Source organism: Condylostylus longicornis, unplaced genomic scaffold (genome assembly GCF_029603195.1).
Source record: "Condylostylus longicornis isolate FDR11 unplaced genomic scaffold, ASM2960319v2 ptg000055l, whole genome shotgun sequence".
In the NCBI taxonomy this organism is placed as follows: domain Eukaryota; kingdom Metazoa; phylum Arthropoda; class Insecta; order Diptera; family Dolichopodidae; genus Condylostylus; species Condylostylus longicornis.
In genome coordinates this window covers 2,539,333-2,561,717 of record NW_026578024.1, presented here as the reverse complement: position 1 = coordinate 2,561,717, position 22,385 = coordinate 2,539,333, and the positions used below count along the sequence as shown (strand labels likewise).

The window sequence follows — 22,385 nt, the reverse complement described above, 5'->3', positions numbered from 1 at the left end:
TTTACATATTTTACTATGTTATACAGTAACAATTACGATATTCTGAATTCATTATATTGTTGTATGTAAAACTATCTATGTAAGTATTACGGTGCAAATGACAATAAACAGAAAACTTAAAACATAAAAAACGGAAATACTATAAAAGATAACGACACAAATGCTGATGAAATATAATTTGGCAACACTTACATAGCTTAAGTTCAAACTTCAAAGATAATAAAAACAACTTTTAAGCGAGACGATCATATTATACTCGTATTGTAATAGTGTTGAGAATTGTGTCTGTGTTTTTGTTAAATTAATTTTTAAAAATAAAATTATTATTCAATTTAATTTTTATACACACACACACACATGAATACATATATATACAGTATGATTAGAAAGTTTTTGTTCGAAACATTGTGTTAAAGGGATTTTGGAGGTTTCAAAAAATTTTATAAGAAATGAATAGCAAAATATGTAAGTATAAAAGATGACTAAAATTGAAGTTTTTCTAAAGTTCGAATGTTTGTATTTAAAAAAAAATCTTTATTCTAAGCTCTCTAATAGCTCATTTGAAAACTGTTTATTTGAAGTTTCAAACTATTTCGAAACAGAAGCTAAAAATAAAAACAACTTACATATACTAAAATCTCGCCTAATTTTCTTAAAATGCTTGTTGCTCAGAAACGGTTCCTACCTACGTTCCAAACAAAAAATTTACTCATATTCGATCCTCTACCCGATGGTATGCGGCTCCTAATTAGTTTCTGAATCACCTTATATAATATATATATAATGACCAAATCACATTTTTTAAGTATATTTTTTTGTTATTTATAAATTTAATTTCATTGTTTACTTTCCTTTTTTTTTTATAGTACTTGGGTTCATATACATTATATGTACATACACATGATATGACATATGCATCCATACATATTATAAAAATTTTGCTTTACCAACAAATTATCCTTGTAGGATTTGTTAGTGTAAATTTAATTGCTCCAAAAGTCAAAAAGAAATTAGGATAGGAATAAATGTATATGGAAACATTTTCAAAAGAGAGGATATTTTTAGGCATATACATACAAATCTATGCATTCAATCATTTCATGTAAATCATTTTTGCAGTTTGACTTTTAAAATATTTTTGTTAAAAGTCAAAAAAAAAACTGAATTAAAAGTAGTGGAGTATATTCGAGTATCGAATCACTAAGTGAAAGTGATATTTTATCGTAAAAGTTTCAAAAACCTTATTGTTGACACGAATCATTTGTATAAACTAGTTTGTGTTTGCTATAATAATATCGATTATTCTGTTTACGATAATTATTACTAACACTTAAAGCTTCGATATTCAGAATACACCCCACTATTTACATAATCTAGAATTAAATCGTAAGTAAAATTGATGACTGTCTACATATGTATATATTCTGGCTATCAGTTTTTATATGAAAATTTCGCAGCTCGCTGCACACTACCAAAAAAAATTAATTGTTGTATTTTCATTTTTATTTTTAGCCATTATTATCCGGCAGATAAAATTTGATATCAAACAAGATTTACTTATACCACGTTTATCAAACTCAGATGTAAGCTGGATTCATTGGTTCATCAGTTAAACGACGAGCTGATGTATTTTACATGAAAATTTGGATTTTTAACATTCTTTTTATTTAAAGTACAGCTTTTTTTCTCTCTCTCAAAAATTTGAATCAACTTTAACTTTAGTGCGTAAGTTTTTTTAAAACGTCAAATTTATTTTTGAACTATTATAATTACATATACTTAATTCTTGTCAAAAAAGTAATAAATGCATTATAAAAAAAAAAAAAAAAAAACGATCAGCTTTTTTCAGGCGAACCAATGAACAATCAAGAGAAAAAATAGTTCGACTTTAAATAGCTCAGCTCAAAAACGAGGAACCAATGAATCCAGTTTTAATCGTAGATTTTGCCCCATTCTTAATGTAAACAATAAGTGTAAAATGTATGGAAAAAGTAAATTGAGAGCCCAGCATAAACACAATATGTATGATGTGTGTATATTTGCATATGTGTGTAAATAAAAATGTTGTATTCGTACATCTGCTTTGCAGAAAATCTGTGAAAATTTTGATAATAATGTCAACATTATTCAAAGAATTTTCGCAACCGATTGAAATTAACGACGAAACCGACATTTAATATTATTTGTGTTTGCTTAAATAAGTATGTTTGTATGTATGCACACATATATAGTGTGTACTAATTTGTGTTATTTCAAGTTAAATCAACCATGTTTACGCGTTGAATTCGATTATAATTTCGCGTATAAATTATACCATATGGACAACATTATTTACAAACATACAAACATATTAATTATTTAGTACACATTTATTACATATTTTTTATTTTAGATTCTCTCCTTCTCTTTCTTTTGTGTTTTCTGCATTTTTTCCTTATCTTAGCTCTAAATAAGTAAATAATTTTTTGTGGTCTTTACTTATAAGTACAATAATACACACATATTTTGACTTTCATTTTTTGTTGTCTGTTCTGTTGATTTATTCTCAATTTAGTTTCGTTTTATGATTTAAATTATGAACAGTTCATAATTTAAATTCCGTGTAACAAGTTGATTTTGTTTTAGATACCTACTATGTACTTATCATAAATGAAAATTCAAAATTAATTAATAATAATGGGATTGTAAAATAAAAAAAATTAAATTGTAACTAGAATAATTTCAGATAAATTGTGGATAAGTGCCTAATTTACATACAAAAATAAGTAAATATTTTAATAAATTTTGTACTCTCTATTTTTAAAGCCATACTTACATACATTCATTCATACAAAAGTATTTATTATCAATATACACATACATACATACTTAAATTAATTGAATGCTGTTAGATATTTATATATGTGTGTATGTAAATTGTTTGATTTACATAATTTAAAATAATTACTTAAAAATTTTAATAATTTACCTTTAATTTTTTTAATATTGTTAAATAAAATTCAGTTAGTATTGTTGGGAGCATGTACATACATAAGTACGTATGTATGTATGCTCATTTTTTAGTTTTTTTTTTATTTATACGTGTCATAATTAAATTGTTGTGTCTATAACAATTTTGTAAGAAAAATATTGTCGGAGAGAAGATCGGTACAATGTGATTTTAAAAATTCTAAATACTCGTAATTTTTTTTATTACTTAGCTTTGTGTCAGATGAATATCAATAAATTTAAATGGGTACATCAATAATAAAGAAGAATGCGTATATGTGTATGCTGACGTGCATATAAACTTATTTATTAATTTTATTTCAAGCAGTAAATGATATGTCAAAATAATTGGAAAATAGTTATGACATTTATATAAATATATGTCAAAAAATTGTGAAACACTTTCTTCGCAGTATCAAGCGTGTTGAACTTTGTTATTGGAATTATAAGTGTGCATATGTATGTGTTGTATGTGAAGATATAAAAAATTTTAAAATCATAGTTTCAAAAATTCGTGCATTCCAATTTTACAATGATCATGAATGTTATTCTTAAAAAGGAAAAACCATTTTTCTTTAATTAAATAATATCAGTGTTAATACTTTATGGGAATGAATGAAGTAATTTTTTCTTCTTATCCGTTTAAAATGAAGTTCCATTTGTTTCGCGCGATCTTCCTACACACGTACATATGTACATATGTATAGTTACATGAGAATAAATATACATAGTTACATGAGAATAAATTTTTACCAAAGCTCATATAGCCATATCCATCAATTTTTATCAATTGAAAAATAGTATCGAGTTTTAAAAATGAACAAAAGTTCCTTATGCATACGTAAACAAAAAATTTTTTATCCTAAAAAATAATGGGGAATTACCTTCTTAGTTGTGTATATGTATGTATGTGTTATCGATTAATTGTAAAAACGGTTCAACTAAATGTTTTGCATGTCAGCCTTTATTTTCAAAGTAATTCATTTTAAGGATTCTTCAACAAAATTTCTGTATATATGTATATGTATGTATGTATACCTTGACTTTCGTATTGTAGAAATAATCACTTAGCCGAAGTGTTGAGTACCATATCTATACATAGTTTGTGCATAAATTTTAAAGAATCGCATCGACACATACATACATATTGTTTAAAAAGCGTTTTGTACGCGCAGGAAAAACCAGAGAGCGCCTCGGTGAAAAAAAACTCGGTGGTTTTTAAGAACTTTGACAATCCAGTAAACTACCTAGGTACCTATTTTTGAGTTTTTTTTCTGTATAAATAGTAATAGTGTTGAATTTGAAGATAGGTTGTTAAATGTTAAAATCATATGCAAAAGTCAAAACATACGGCGTTAACAATTTAAATTTTAAATTGTAAACTTTTACAAAGTATTGTGTTTACATTGTGAAATATTGTGCAAGCATTTAACTCAAAAAAATTAAGTTTCAAAACTGTTTAAAGGCGGTTTAAAAACAATTTTTTTTTATAATGTGGAAATACTTTTTAAAGTACATTACGTGTTCAAAAAAGTTGTCCTCAGATTTAATGCAAATTGCTCTCCAATAAAAAATATTTGTACAGTTTTCTAATGAAATTTTACTAAAATTTTTCATATTTTATTGACTTATGCATATTTATAGTTCAATTAATTTTACCCCTGAATGTAAACTGTGTTTCTGAACATTACAGTCAAACTTTAATATCATTGCCTTTTTCTTAAACTTCAAGAAACATTGATGAAGTGTGAAGTTTTGTTTCTTCAATTAAAAATTTTTAATAAACAAATAAGTTATCAAAAACTTGACATCGCTTCATCGTAAGTAAAATTGTCAAATATTTGATTTATAACATATTTAAACAACCATAGGGCAATTCGTAATTAATGCTTTATAAAAATCGAATTTAAAAAGTGCTTCCTTCTTTTGTTATTTCAACACAAAAATTTTTATTTGAGAGTTTTGAATAACAGTTGATTAATTATATTAATTTAATGATCAATTATTTAAGTATTTGAAAGCATAGTTTCTTCATGAGAGTGTGGTTTTATATTAAAATTATACAAATTAGATTTTGATGTATATAGAAACTTTAGTTTGGTAGACCACTATTTTTAATTTAATGATATGAGGAAATAGAACAAATTTTATAACAAAGTCTGGAAAAAAAATAATATTCAATTGAATTTAAGCAATCAAATTCGACTTTTCAATGTTGGCAATTATACTTAGACACGATAAATGAAAAGGCGAATTTAATAAACTTTTCTAAATTTTTTATACTAAGTACATATGTATGTACGTACATGCATACATACAATATAAATTTAAAACTTATCGGACTAATCAGAATGAATTTATAAATAGAATTATTATTTTTGTATGTTTACGTACATACATACATACATATATGAAAACATGCCTAATTTAAATATTACAATGATTTATCGTTTTCAAAATGAAATAAAGAAAAAAAAAATATAAACAAGTTTATCAGTAAAAGCTGGTAAAATTTTTAATTTTCAAACAACTGTTCATATAACAATTTGTCTTAAAAAAATTTTGAGTTAAAGAAATTTTCCTAATTGGTGGGCACGTACTAAAATATTGTGCATAAATGTTTGGCAGTATTCCGTATTGTAAAAAAATCTGAAGTTTGAGAATGTATTACGTTCCGTATTATATTTCAAAAACATTTTACAATGTTGCGGATTTTGATTATTATAAAAAACGTTCTCGAAAGCAGGAGAAAAGCAAGTGGTGTTTTCGGAAAATTCTGGTTTTTTTTTAGTATGCGTTAGTTAATGCCTATTTGACCTAATGCTAATTTTAAACTTTTTGCATTGGATTTTTGTGCTTGCATAGAATTTTTGTGTTTGCATTGGATTTAACGTATTTTAAGGAAAGTGATAATGATATTTTTAATGTCAATTTGAAGAGAAACGTCAACGTCAAAATATAAAGTTTATATCACATATTTAGATTTAGTACATATTTAGTTTTTGCAATTTCAAAACTTTGACAATATGGAATATTGCCTTCATGCTGTACGTGGTTTATGTACTTACAGTAAAACAATATTTTGTTAGTCTACTCGAAAAAATTATTTACAATTTTTATTTTAAAAGCCACTATTTTTATTTTTAATTTTAATTAGAATTTGAAAATAAAAATTGGTATAACTTCCGTATTAGACAGAAAAAAATGGGACAAATAATATTTTATAGTATTGAGTAAAAACAGCTTAAAAATTAATTCAAAACTCGTAATGAGAATTACTTAATTTATTTCAATTAAAAGCTCTCCTGCTTTTAATATTTTAATATTCAACTGATCGATATCATGTACATACTATGTATGTGCTTCGTGTAACATATGTATATGTATTCATATACATAGTTATATCTGAGTTCAAAATGGAGCAACTTGAATGAACCTTCAATGCATTTTAAACATTTTTGTAATTCTTTCAAAAGATACGTAAACCGCATTATGTAAATAAAAATGTCAAATGGAATAGCTTTATTTTTTTTTCAAGTAACAACTACACACATTTATTTACATAGTAACATATTATAATTATATTATACGTGCATACCTATTTAGTTTGTCCATGTTTTAAATTGACTTTTTTTAGTAACAAATTTTTAAATTTTATTCAATTCAACTTATTTAATAAAAGAATTTCTGAAATTTTTTTTAAAATAGTTTTATTTATTCAGCTGTTCGATTAATATTTCTGGAATTAGGTATATGTACCACCTTTTTATATTAAGGAGAAAAGTGTATAGAATAAAAATTTTTGTTTACAATTTGTTGTACATACAATATGTAAATATCTACGAATTTATGTATTTAAGTATGTTTTTGAGGTATGATATTTATAGACTTTTTGTAGATGAAAATTGAGATTCAATAGGGTTGTTGTGTTCTTACAAAAGTTGTTCTTACAAAATTTGTTTTATTTTTTTACAAACATATCGATCCATATATGACATATCCATACATATTCGTATATAAGTATGCAAGTAAACATGCGCTTGCTTCTATATAAGCGTTAATAGCGTATCTGCGTTGTGTAGATGTCTAACTGATAATACTAAGAATAATAAGTTTCTGTATCTTATTGTGCATCATATTTATGCATACATCTTGTATGTACGTATAATTATATGCGTGCCCATAAGTATGAAATACGTGTTACTGTGTTTTTATTTTTGACACTTCCCGCATATTGTCTTACAGTTGTCATTTTAATGCGATGCTCTGCGATGTACCCACGGTGGTGCTTTCCTAGAAAAAGAAGTCTAGTACGTCTGCGTGCAATATGGCTAAAGAGGTCAAATATTTGGGTTTAAGATTCGATGAAAAAAACATGAAGAGATATTCACGGAAAGGGCTATCAGAGCCATCATGATATGTATGGCTGCTGTGAACAAGTCTTGGGAATGTAGTATATATATTATAAGGTGGATGTATACTATGGCGGTGGTGTTGCTTCTAACATACGGAGTGGTGGTGTGGGCAGAAAGGGTTGTATTCGGAATACAACGAGGAACTTATAGAAGCTGCAAAGGTCGGCATGCGTGTGCATTACGGGTGCCATGAGAACCTGGGCAACGCCTGCAAATGAGGTCATTCCCGATTTGTTATCGCTGTATTTTGGCCTCTGAACCGTTCTTTGCATGAGAATTTTACTGTTGTGCTTGCGATGTGAGAAATGTTTAAGATAGGGGCTACTGCGGGTTTGACGTAATGGTTTATAATATAATTTAGTTTTGCATTGAGTTTTTAAAAGATCATGCCAAATGAATTTTCGGTATAATTGCGTATTAAAACAGCATCAAAATATGTATGTGTATTCTGATACCTGAACGAGGCTTCCAGAAAAAAATTTAATTACACATTTACTTAAATGTAGTAATTGATTGTATTTATTACATAACACATTTATTAGTTACGTTACAGGTTAATTATTAAAATCATTTGTTTAATATATTAAATTAAAGAAAAACGCAGAAATAATTTACATATTGTGAATTTTCAGATAACTCTTTTATTTTATATTTATTCTCATATTTTGATCACTTTTATACTTGGGGCTTAGTGTCTTGTCTAACGTATTCAAGCTTATTTTTAAAAATATAAATAATTACCAATTAGTAATTAATTATTGGCTAATAGGACAGTCTATTTTACCAACACAGCTTTGCTTTATTAGAAAACAATTATTTTGTAGCGTGATGTTCTTTGAACTGAATATTTTACAATTTAATTTAATTTTTAAAGTATATTTTCTCATTTTAAAAATAAACATTATAACTAATACATACATGACATTGTTATACAAGCAAGTAGCGAGTACATAGTATTCGTACTAAAATAAATGCGTGCAAAGTTATTCATATACCTATACACTTATAATGTGAAAGTGTATAAACTTTTGAAAAATGAAGAAGAAGAAGAATAGGTGATAAAGTAGTTTTCACTCACCCAAATCAAAAATACAAGAGCAAAAGTAAAAATACGACATTGAGACGGCCTTGACTCGTTTGTTATAAGTTCATTCGATGTACAAATTATGATTATAATTTCCTATAAGAAACTTTCTATTTCTTTTCAAATAAGTACACTTAAAAATTTTGGGATATAAGTATATATGTAATACATACATACAATGTAAGTATGTACGTATGTATATAGCCATAACTGTTTAGTTATTAAATAATATCGAAATCTTCTTCAAATTAATTTAAATCAATTATTTTGTAAATTTTAAAATTAAGATGAGAATAAATTGCGTCATTTCAAAAAAAGTCTTGGATTTATAGAAGGAGTGTTGCAAATCTCGCAAGGGACTTTATTATTCTATCTACACTCATACCTACATACATTCATATGTACATTTATGTATCTGGTTATTTAAAATTTTTTTATTATTCTCAAAATGAGTCTCATTATAAGGGTAATTATTATAAATAGAAGAAAGAAATTTTCATTCTGTCGTCCATATCATAACGAAAATTTGACGATTATGTCATTTAAACATGTCTTTACGAGCGAATATGTAAAAAAAAATTCATTTTTTGAAAATTTTCTTTTTTAAATAGGTACTTATTTATACCTAATTTGTTCGACTTGCGCTCGTTCAATATGGTATACTTGACTTATTTGTGTCTATGTATGTTTTCGTTTTTATTTTTAAACAAAAGATGTACACTTTCCATTGTTAAGAAAAAACAGAACACAATTATTTATTATTCTGTTAAAATAAATTATGAACAATAATTGTGTATATAAGCCGTAAATGTATACATATGTATGTACACATATACAGGGTGATTCAGTAAACGGTACAATATTATATATCATCGTTTAGGGCATCGAAAATGGCTAAAATTTTTGTTTGGAAGTAGTTGTCAAATCTCAATGGTTTCCGAGATAAGGGATTTGATCGAACTTTCAAGAAATTTCTACTTGTTCAAATTTTTTTTGTATGACATTTTTGTTCCGAGAGAGATAAAAACTTCAAGCTTACTTTTTTTTTATGTATTTTTTAGAGAACTACTATAATTTCAATTTGAATTTTGCCAAGTTTTTTAAACTTGGCTAAATCTTTTCTGGTACAGGAGATATAGCAATAAAATAATTTGTATTTCAAGATTTTAAAGCGGTTCAATTGTTAATATCTTCTGATCGAAATAGGCGTTCTAAATTGTAGTTGACACTTGTATACATTGTTGATATATCTTTCTGAATCACACTGTATAAATACCCATGTACATATAGTACAAATATGTACATGCTTATTATTATTGTATTATACAATTATTACCAATATTCAAACGTACATTTATTAAAGTATACGTAAACACTCAGAACAGATTTACCTTTGTTATTCTTTAAAAAAATATTCTTACAATACTTTTAGAAAGTGTCAATAGTTTTAGAAAGTTTAGAAATACAGAATGGAATGAAATTAATGTTATGAGATCGAAGGAAATTTTGAATAATTTAATAATATTAATTGTACATAATTTAAGGGATTTAATATTGATCCATTCTCAGTGCGACTTTAAAAGATTCTAAATTATTAAAAATTTCCTGAAAATTGTGTAGAATAAAATAACCGAAATAATTTTTCATCAAAATATTATTCTCTTTTATTTTGTTTTTTAAGGTTCATTTTAAAATTGTATTCTAATTTTCGCTATGTTCAATTTTATCTTACTTTTCCTAATAAAATATTACTGAGTTCAAAACAATAAATCATTACGAACATTAAAAAAATCAAATTAATCGTATTTTTAATCAGCATTTTACAATCCCTTTATCTCTTAACACCCTATACCTACATATTATAAATGAAATTTATAATATCTATGACCTTGTTGAATTGTCGAGGACCAATACTTTTTTTTTTTTTAAAATTCATATATACATATTATGTATGTACATACTAATGTATATAAATAAATAGCTATACCAATGCCTAATTGTGATGTAAAAGAAAATTTCAATTGTGTATAAAATTCCAAGTGCAATAAAGTGCATTCTATTCTAGATTAAGAATATTTTTAATTCCTCACTTATCACCTCCTCATGTTTAAATTACAATCAAATGATTTATTGTAAATGCCCTCCAAATTGATTTTTAAGTCTTAAAAATCTAAATAAGGTGAAATAACTATTTTTATATAGTTCCACTTACTAAAAATTTGTTTAGAGAGGTCATCATGTAGTTTTCAATCACATTTTTAATATTTATGGATTAAATTTTCTTATTTAGTTTTCCGGTTTTATTACTTTTTAATTTAAAAATTCTAATTACTATTCTAGTAACTGATTAGTGATTTTGTATATACTCGTACATATGTATATAAATGTGTAATTCTATGTACATAAGATTTGGAATTCAAGTGCTCCGATAAGATTTCTTTTATATGCGTATTCTATTGTTAGAATTTAATTGAATCTGTAAGTTTAAAAAGGTGCTATACTTTTATATAATTATCATACTATGTTTTAAAGAAGTGTAATAAAAAGTTAACAAAAGTAAAATATAAAAGTGTGTTGAAGAAGTGTGACCCAAGAAACGTTGTGAATAACTTGGATTTCGCATAAAATGAATTGCAATTTATTAAGGTATGGCAAGTAAAATTTTTTCTTAAATTTATTTTCTTTAATCCTATAGATCGAAGTGAAAGAAGCCTCAGGGCCTCGATCCTCTACAAAAATAAAAAATTACAAAAAAAATTTATATCGCGGTCCCAAAATTTGACTTAAAATCTGGTTTTAACAACGTTGATTGCGTGACTGTACTTACTTACAATATATGCGAGAGAATGTAATTTTCAAGTTAAATGTCACATTAATACAAAGAAGCTTAATTTTATTGCCATATAATTGAGAAAAAATTTACTTAAGCACATTATGTAAATTTGTATTTGTACATATGGATGTATTTACATTATATTTACATATATAAAATAGTATATTAATTTATTTACGTGTATTCCGTATATTTGTTAAATTTTAATAGTTTTAAGAATGGAATTGATAAGAGAAAGGGAAAAACGAACTTTATCGCAAAATTTCTTATCTTCAAAAAATATTATGAAATTTATTTATAGCACACAGCAGAAACGTTTTGTGTAAACAATTATACAAAAATATTTTTAAAAATAATTTCTTTTTAATAAATTTTTTATCTATAGAGGGGTACTGATAATAAAATGAAAGTAGATTTAAATTTAAATAATTGAAATTGTGAAATATAATTAAAATACAATAAAATTTTGGATAAGAAAAGAAATAAAAGTGTAAATAAATAATTTTTATTGATAAGCCATAAGCAATATGTACGTATACGTACGTTCTATTTTGAAACTTACATACATACATACATTTATTAAAAATCATGAACTAATTTTGTGTTTGCGGACCTACGAACTTGCTGTGTGTTTGCGGGTAAAGGCAAATTGAAGGTATGTCATTCACCAAGAGCCAGGAAAAGGTTTTGTGTAAAAGACGGCAGTTATTATTTTACAATTTTTTGAACACCATAATATTATTTTTCAGATAATATGAATGTAATTTTCTTCATACGCCTAAATGTATGCTATACCTTATGTTGTATGTATGCTTTGTAAGGGAATTAAAATTCACACAGCTCAACAAAATGTTCTGCATATGTACCTAATTATTAAACAAATTTATGATAACTGCGATGAAAAAAGTATAATATAATTATTATCACTATAAAGAAAGTGGTTATGTAAGTAGTTCATTATCTTAATAGCTGTCATAAAGCAAAAGTAGCTTGCAAAAGAAGATTGCAATTTGCACAGACTGAGAAACATCAATACTCGTAAACTGAATAAATTAAAATTTATTGTCATATTTACTATCTAGTTTAGTTTGAAATTTTAAATATCATTAAAATATTTTAAATCGATTTACATTAGGTTTAGCACCTAATGTAAATCGATTTGTTAGCCCAAAAAAAGTATATCTATGTTTTATATTTTTAAAGAGTTGGATGTAGATACATATGTACATATGCACATACGTATTTTCAAACTATCGTTTGAACTAATTAAAAATTTTTTTTATTTTGCTGCCTTTTATGACATTCAATAATATTTAACCGGTACAAATATATGTACATATTTACATAAATTTACTTATTTTATGTAAATATGTAAGTGCATACGGCATAAGTAAAATGGACATAGGTGTACCTAATATGTATATGCATTCATACATGCATATGTAATTGTAAAATTAATTTTTTTTAAATGACAAATGGAAATTGTTTGGAAAATAACTGTGTGTTGTGTACTAAAAGAAATTTACATTATAAATTATTAACGATATTCATTGTGTATGAGATTTTTCAAGTTCTTTGCTAAAATTTCTTATGCATGTACATACCTACATAATCAATCATAACAATATTTAGAATTACACATGTAAACAAACACATATTAATATTCATGGATTGACTGTACAGCACAATTATAATACTTAAGTCATCAATTGTGTCCTAATAAGTAAATAAAAATCCCCATAGATGTACATACATAGGTACATCAAGTAAAATAAAATTTGTGTGTAATAACAATATGTAAGCGCCTATGTACTTATATAAATTATCCGCATAGCCGTATGTGGCTATATGTAGATAAATATTCTTTACATATAAGATTTAGAATAATTTTATAAATACAATGTGGCTTCGATAGAACGAACATCAATTAAACCTACCGGTGTATAACAGAAATTTTGTTTTTTTATTTTTTATTGCAATTAAGTACCAAAAAAAATAAAAATGATAAAAATTTATTGTTAAAGTTGAAATTCACCTTAATTTTGTATAGCTCCACGTATACACATATAATATTATACGCCTTTGAAAGAAAGCTCTTGAAATTTATGATTTTCTTTCTGATTGTCTATAATTATTAGCTTTTCAGTAAATAAAACCGAATTCAAATAATTCAAACGTTAATAATTTTATAATATTCATTCGAAACTATAGTAATTTTATAATAGTGTTAATATTTTCGGCATCGGGTTCAAGATTTTTTACCTTCCAATGTTGTCATTTTAATTAAAAACTAGGATTTGTGAGGCCTTTCTCTAAAATTCTAAACAAATTATCGAAGTTTTACTGTATGTGCATGTAAATATTTCTAATGTAACATTCTTCTTTATTATGTACACACTGTTCATACGAGTATACTAGAAAATCGAATACTAATAATTATAATGTCTATCGACATAAACAACAACAATTAAAAATGATGAACCGAATGAAATGAATCAAAACTAAGTCATTTGCAATTGACCTTGAAAAAATAAATTTTTTTGTTTTTTGGTTTATTTTCGTCAAAAGATGGAAGATGGAAGAGTAAAAAAGAAATAAAATACATGACAACATAATAAACAAATTACAATAAATAAAAGAAAGAGAGAGAGAGAGAAGAGAGGTAAAACAAAAAAAAAATTATGTTATTTATTTACTTAAAGTTTTTATTTTCATCTTTGTTTTCACATTTTTTTCGCGAAAATCATTTGTTTCTTCTACAAGAAATATTGATACATAACCTCAAATAATTTGCTGTTTTGACAGTTTTTCTATTTCTCTACAAACATTTGGATAAGTGTGCGTTTAATAATTTAAGATTGTGTGAAATCCAAACATTGATTGGATTTGTATAGAAATTGTATCCCTATATGCAATCTATAGATGAATGTGTGTATAATATGACGTATACACACTACAAAATATTCATTTTATATTTAATTGTAAAATTGAAAAAGTTTTTTTTGCCTATCTAAATAGGAAAATTTTTCTAAAAGCTTCACATAATAAAGCTTTATATAGTATAAGAAAGCTTTACATATTAAAAGCGTGCCCAATATCGAAATAATATTGAATGTATGTATGTGTTCGTTAATTACAACAAGAAGGAAAAAATTAATAAAAAAAATATTTGGAGTTGGCTAGGACACTTATAAGGTAGTGTTCATTTATTTGAATTTTATATACATATTTTGAAGATAGAAAAAGCTGGCTTTCTATATTATTAATCATAATAAGCAACTTATTACTCAATTTATATCACTATTACTTTTTACCCACATTTTAATTACTAGTACAGTCGAAAATCTTTGTATATATCTACGTATATCAATTTAGTTTCTTCGGTATCAATTACAATTGCACATCAGATTATATGTACAATTTAATCTAATGAGCATTTCATAAATGCGTCAGGCTATGCTTACCTTTATGTCGAACCTTCAGCAGCAATGTTTTAAAAAAATACATTTGAAATTCATACACTGACAACATAAAATTATAAAAAAAAAAAAGAAAATGCGCAGACGGCGGCAAAGTTTTTTTAAAAAATTTGATTTGGTCATATTTTTTTTTGTTTTTGCTAATCTGACGATAAATTTGTCTATTTCTGAAAATGAAATTCATGAAGTTTATTAGTTGCAAAACTCTATCTAAATGTTTAATGTAGAGCTTTTAAAGCTCTGCTTTTAATCTGATCTCGGACTTCATGTACACTTAAATTTTAATCGGGTTTGTAATAATGAAACAGGCGCCTTAGATTTCTTTCTTCTTTTTTTCTGAAGCGTATTACTTCTTAACGAAATGGCAATTGTTTTATACCACTAGAAAAATATATATTTTTTTTGTGCCCACTTAACAATAATTACCATTCGTTTTTTTATATGTACACATAGTGAGTGATTTCGAATTTTCTTATTTCATATTATATTTAGTATTTTATTGTACGGCATTGATATTGTATTGAAAATAATTTAACTGTTGAAGTAGACAAATTTAATAAAAGAAAAAAAAGTACAAATTTAGAAAAAAAAAAAAGAAATTCAATTCTAAAACAAATTTTAATATTTAAACTTTTGATTATTATTGAAAATTAAGAATAATTCATACAAAAAAAAAATCAAAGTGTAAGTACCAACATTGCAAAAAAAAAAAAAGAATTTTTTTTCTTGTTGAGTGATGAAATCAACCTTCATTTTAAAAATTTCTTGTGAATCGTAATTAATTTCATGAAAGAATACTGTTGTTCGTAAATCAATAACAAACTCAATGATCATGTGATCTAAAATAAAGGATTTTAATTAATTTTTAATTTATAATTTATTTAATTAAAAAAATAAAAAATGATTTTTTTTTTAATATTCACTTGTTATTTTGAAAGGAAAACATGTAAAACAAGTGTTTTTGGATGTGTTTGTTTCACTTATACATACTTATGTTACGTCGTTTAATATAATATGTGTGTATGTATGTATATTTATCTAATATATAATTGTGTGTATATGGTATATAATTCATATGAAATTATTAAAATAAAATGTGAAAACTGTGAAAACACAAAATTATCAAACAAAACTCTCTTTGCAATTTTGAAATTTTCAACAACAAGGTGAAGAAGAGAGTGAAACCAAAGAAGAAAAAAATTTCAAGTATTATATACACATCACACTTATTACACAGTGGCTTAAAAGTTTTTATATTTATATGTAAATAGAGTATGCATAGTATGGATATAAAAGCATATATGGCTTATTATTTCTATATTAATTATAAACAAGTTATAAACATAAAATTATTATACAAATATAAAATTTTATACACGTGTAATGTGTGCAATATACAGTTTAAATAACTATATACATACATACATTTATGTACTATATAAAATTTTATTTACTAAAAATTATACCAATAAAATGTTATACAATTTAAATGTATCTATGTATGAACGTTTGTACGTATAAGAATTTATTGACAAGGAGACAAAACAAATAAAAATACAAAATATAATATTAAACTTGTTGTGTTTTTTATAATAATGAAAAAAAAAAATTTTTTTGACGGACGGAAAAGTGACAAAATGTATAAGAAAATTTTTGAATATAAAAATCATTATTGACTTCTCTTTTACTCTTTTGCGTTTGTTTGTTTGTATGGAAAATTTTTTTTTTCTTGTTGATATACAATGGTAGGATTCGGCCAAATGGGGATATTTTTGGTCAAAAAAATATTTTCATTTTGTTTAAAATTTTTTTTAATAATATCTTCAATCTACATACATATATGTGTATGTATGTATATACAATTCTTAATTTTTATTTATAATATTTTTATGAGCTTTAATTAAAATTTTAATTATTTTTATTTGAATTTTTCTTTTGTTTTTTTTTTTTTTTGCTTTATGAGTAAAACTGTACTACTATATTCAAAAGTAGTACAAATACAAGTTTATTGAAAGATAAAAAGTTTATCACAACGTTTAATTTTAATTAAATATATAATTTATTCTATTCGGTAGGTATAATCTTATTGTACAATGGTTTTTACATACATCTATATACGTATACATGAATCGCCATATCAAGTACATACATACATACACTTATTTTAATATGAAAGTTGCTATAAACTTACTTTGAACAAGAAATTGAAGGTGAAAAAATTGATGAATTTTTAATTTTTTCCTTTTTAAATTAAAAATGATCAGGAATTTTTGTCAATCTAAAAGAGATTTTTTATTTAAATAAAATTTAAAGTTCAAAATATTTGAGTTACTATGGTTTGTACTGTAAATTTTCCATGCATAATGTACAATATATGCGTGTATGTATGCATAAAGAGGCGTGTAGTATGTCGAACATTTTTTTCTGACTGACCTCTTTTCTAATAATTGACCAGGAGTAGATTATGTCTTACAATATCAAATTCTAATTATTAATCCATAATGGTCCTGGCAGCCGAGGGTATTGATAATATGATAATAATTTATTATATAATTTTATATGAATAAATAAATTAATAAAATTCTAATTTTTTTATACTTACATATACCCAGGCGTAGATAATAAGGTTAATGTGAGTTTAAAAATTATGATTTTATATTCCTTTCGAAAATTAATTTTTATTTACATATTTTTGTATTATTCATAATCTTATATCAATATTTATCATTACTACTCAATATTTCTTTAAACATAACGACTTTTGATTAAAATTTTTATGGTCTGCTTTTGACAAATTTATACCAAAAATTTTTTCCATTGCATACACCTAGGCTTATTGTGAAATATTGGAATTTTAAAAGTAATTATTGTACTAAATATTAATTATGTATAATTATATTAAAATTTTAGACCGAAATCAAATTTTGTATACTTACCCCCATTATTACAAATAAAATGTATTATACACATATCGCATTGTTGTGTGTGAGTCACCTTTATAGAGAGAACTTTATTTAATTTTAATTTTTATTTTGATTTTGCAGAAGAAATTCAATTTTTTTCCAGATGTCTGTTACATACATACATACTTATTATTTCATGCAAAATTGAATATTTCATAATATTAAACTGTTTGAGTCATATTGGAAATGATGACGAATGTACTCAATTTGCAAGAAGAAACAATTAAAAAAAATTTTAAATAGCTTCCCACTGTTTACAGGTTCCAAAGTGTTCTAAATTTCTCCAAAATAACTCCACATATTTTTTTGTAATTTGTTATAACGTTAAATTTTTATTCTGTCTATAAATGGTGACATACTTAGTAACGAGGACGTATTGTAATCGGTAATCGATAAAGTAATTTCCAAGTTTATATAGAGAAATAAGGGTTTTTTTAAATGCCAAATTGTTGGATCAGTTAGAGCCCATACATGCGTATACATACTCACATATTTCAATTTCAAATTTATACTTAATAGTTGTGTATATACAAAATAAAATGCTTATGACAATTTTTTGAGTTCATAGAACTTACAAATTGATTTTTTAATGGCATTTAATCAAAAACCGCTAAAATTGATAAAGATTTAATAACATTTTTACAATTTTACTCCAATTCAATGAAATTTTAAATATAAACAAAAGGTTTATGGGTTTTTCTCAGTAAAATAGTATAGAGAAAAATGAATATTTTTGCGGAAAAAAAATGTTTTCAATTTCAACATAAATAACTGATTAATGAATTTTCTCTTTTCTTAGAATTTTTCGTAACAAATATTATTCATTAGCATTTTAGAGAATTCAAGATTAAAGAGAAACTTTTATTCATTTAAGATTCTTTGAAAAACATGGCTTTAACTTAGTATTAGACTATAGTGTTAAAAATGTAAAACTGTAATACAAGCATTTTATGAAAACTGCAACTGCAAGTAAAGCGTATGTATTCTCTAATTACCAATATCTTAAATATCAAACAAGATGTAGAGTTACGATCCTTTTTACAAATTTTTTTGAACTTTTATTTCTATTTCTTTAATTATATAAAGCAAATAGAATAATGACAAATTCAGTTTAGTACTGGAACTGCATTTTCAAAATTAACTTAGCTGGAGATCTGTTGCTACTACAAAATAATAAAACAAACTCGAAGTTTTGAGTTGTCAGAAATTGTCAATCAATGCAAAACTGTTTTCATTTTTAGTTAGAAATGCGTACGAATGCGGCGCGGCGCTTTCAGAAGTACCTTTACTGTAGTAATTTTTTAAATATTCCAACAAAATTAATTTAATTTTCATTCCAGTTAGTTTTTAATTATCATTCCATTATTTAGTTTAAATTATGAATATTTTATTTTATATGAAGTTGGTTGCAATTGTACAATAATAACATATTCTTAATAAACTATAATTTAATTAATTTAAATCTGGGTTATTCACATATTGATTTTGAATTTTGATTATTGAAATTTTCGATTACAAAATTTTATTTACTAAAAATCCACCTCGTTCGCGTTTACTTATTGTATACTTGCTTTTTTTTGTTTTTATTATTGCATACTTGAATAATAAATAAAAGGAGATTTTTTTTTTAGATTAAATAAACTTTGTTATTGTTTTGGGCTAAAAAAAGCAAAACTACAAACACGGAAATCGATTTTGTACTTATATGAAATCGTCTTAAAAATTTTAATTTATAATAATTTTGTAAATATTGAGAATATAGATCAAATTCAACTTAAAATATCAAACCAGTTTCAAAAGATTCATTCGTATATTTTTTTTATTTAAATTAATTGAAATCTAGTTTTAATGAAATTCTTGTATGGTTTTTGCTTGAATTTTCATTAACAATATTGCTTTCGTGTGCTTTACGTTAATGATGGTTGATAAAGTAAATTTTTATATTCACTTGAAACTTTATTTAAAATTCGGTGTCAGTGGCGTTCAATTTATAATGAGAATTTGAATCAGTGCTCCCTATATTGTAATTTTATACTTATTGTAAATTGTTGCAAATCCAATAAATTTTTTTTTAAAGGGAAATATTTGAATTTGGTTTCAAGAATATGTAAGTTTGGTAATCGTGACTACTTATCTTTTAATATTTGATTGCTTGAAAGAGTTGAACATCTCTGACTACTTATTTTTGAACAAACAATGATAAGTAATAGTTAAAAAAAAAATTAAAAGCAAATTGATTGTTTTAGAAATTCAAAGCTTAAAATGAAAAAAAAAAAACAAAAAAAAACTTTTGTTTAGCTATCGCCAAATGTTTATGATTACGCAAAGAAATAGATGATAAGGTGACTTGACGTTTATATGGTGATGAAGATTGTCGTTGTGAATGTAAATTGTGGTTTGATTCTTTACGATTTAGTCGTGTTGTAATTAAATATTAAAAATCTACAATAAACGTTATTTTACTTATAGTATTAGAGTATTGTATTCAAAAACATGGAATTCATTTCAACTAATAAAATAATAAGTGTAGAATACTAAATTAAATAAAATTAATAAATTAAACGGTGATGTTCATAAATTAATTTGTAATTCTTTGAAAGAATATTTTGAATTTTGATTTTAATATAAAATAAAATCTTGGGTATCTACCTAAATGGATACGTAGGTACGCATAAACGCATAAGGTAATCGAATTGAGCTTGACAACTTGCGTTGTCTGACATTTATTGTCAAAAATTTGTTATATGTGCAATATTATGAAATTCAAAATAATTTTCAATAAGCAGATCAATTTGACAAAAACGGAAAGAAATATACAAGTACCTACGCGTTGTCAAAAATAAAAATTTCAATACGTAGGCGCGTAGCTCATTTAGGCCACTTGATTTAGAATGTACGGGTATGACAACATTTTGAGACGAGTACTACGCGCTACGATTTCTTTGAGGTAGATTCCTTAAACCTTATTTTCATAAAAATAACAATTTTCTTAAAAATGAACTAAAAATTTTGAAAATATTTTTTTTTCTATGAAATTTTAATATTTGAAATTTATATGTGAAATTTTAATATTTTATTTGTGACGGCCAATTTTATTAATGAAATACTTGTATTGGTTATCAAATATACCAAACTTGCACAAAAATAGCAATTACTTTTTCAAAAACTATACTAATTTTATGACATACTTTCGTATCGTATTTTCAACATTGGTTTTATAAATTTTAAACCTAATAAGAAAATGTGATAGTAAAAGTTTTTTCTATTTGTTGTAAATTATAAAATTGTTATTCATTAGAAAACCAAAAGATTGAAAAACATTAAAATTCAAACTGTTATTCAATTATTTTGCTTTGTGAATTAAAATTAAGCTTGATATCAATTTTAAATTAAACAAAATGTCACATTATTTTTGCAAGGATAAAATTTAGGCTAATGGTTGTACGAATTACTTCAATGTGATATTTTATGACACTGTGCTTTCGACATAATAAATACTGATTTTATGATTGTACCATTATTTAGATAGAGTTTTGAAAAATACTGTTATTCTTAAGCTTGTCAATGTTCAGTTTTTTTGTCCACTTAAAACTGTACGCGAAAAAGCCTTCATTTTAAATACTTTACAATTTGTAAATTTTATTTAGCGGTTCTAATAGAATAGTTGATAAGAATAAGTTTTCGTATTTAGAGTTAAGCAAAATCCATTAGACATTCTTGAGAATTCGATAAAGGAATTTAAAATTTGAATCTAAATCATATTGCCTCGCATTATTTAAATTATAACTAATTTGTAGCCATGTGGTTGTTGAATGCACATAAAAGTTCGAAAAGGATTATCTTACACTAGACGAATGCGAATGACGAATAACTTTATAAAATCTATGTTTCGTCTATGGGGCGATATATGAAATTATTAAATTATTTTCTCTTTTTAATAAATTAGGTAATAGAGAATTTCTATGTAAATGTATATTATGTTCTAATTCATATACGATAGCAAAATTTTAAGGAAGTATATTCATAATTATAGAACTCAGCATTCTAAAATTTATGAATATAACTATGTAATACTTGAATGTATGTTTGAATGATGTATAAAAATTTTAAATGAAAAACAGACTATGTTGAAACAAAAAAATAATCATTTTATTTTTTAATTACTTATCTATCGTTTTTTTGCTTTTGTTTTCTATTTTCAGATTTTATTTCAAGTAATAAATTTCAACAAAAAAAGAAAGGAGAAATTAAATTCTAATTTTCAATACAAACTGTAAATTCACATACATATAGATGTATAAATAAAGTATATATACATAACAAATTTTGTTTATAACTCAGCATATATTTATGTATATAACATACATGTTTTATACATTATGTAGGTACATAAATGGAATTTATTAAAAAGTTAACATCATAAATTAAAATTTCAATTAGAGTTTAAACAAACAAGTGTTCACACTACGCTAATTTGCGTGTAGAGAGTTATTATAATTCAAAAACCATTTTGTTTAGTGAAATGATTTTGGAAATTTGACATCTGCACTGTTTTTCTCATATAATGCAATAAAAAAAAGCAAAGCTTCCATGGCGTCAAATGTAAAAAAAGCGTAGTTCATC

At 24.6% G+C, this 22,385-nt stretch overlaps 1 protein-coding gene across 5 annotated transcripts in view; it reads left to right on the top strand.

Annotated features, from left to right (window-relative positions):
* Window positions 1-22,385, top strand: part of LOC129611817 (putative uncharacterized protein DDB_G0282133) — a 33,090-nt gene that overhangs the window by 4,517 nt on the left and 6,188 nt on the right. The window contains exons 1-2 of one of the 5 annotated variants that reach the window (XM_055525182.1): window positions 11,066-11,133; window positions 21,965-22,147. The exons of 1 other annotated variant lie outside the window; for it this stretch is intronic. The gene's annotated coding sequence lies outside the window, so the exon portion shown is untranslated. Of the gene's footprint in view, window positions 1-11,065; window positions 11,134-21,964; window positions 22,148-22,385 lie in introns of those variants that run through there. 3 more of the 5 variants (XM_055525181.1, XM_055525184.1, XM_055525183.1) reach the window with 3 other exon arrangements.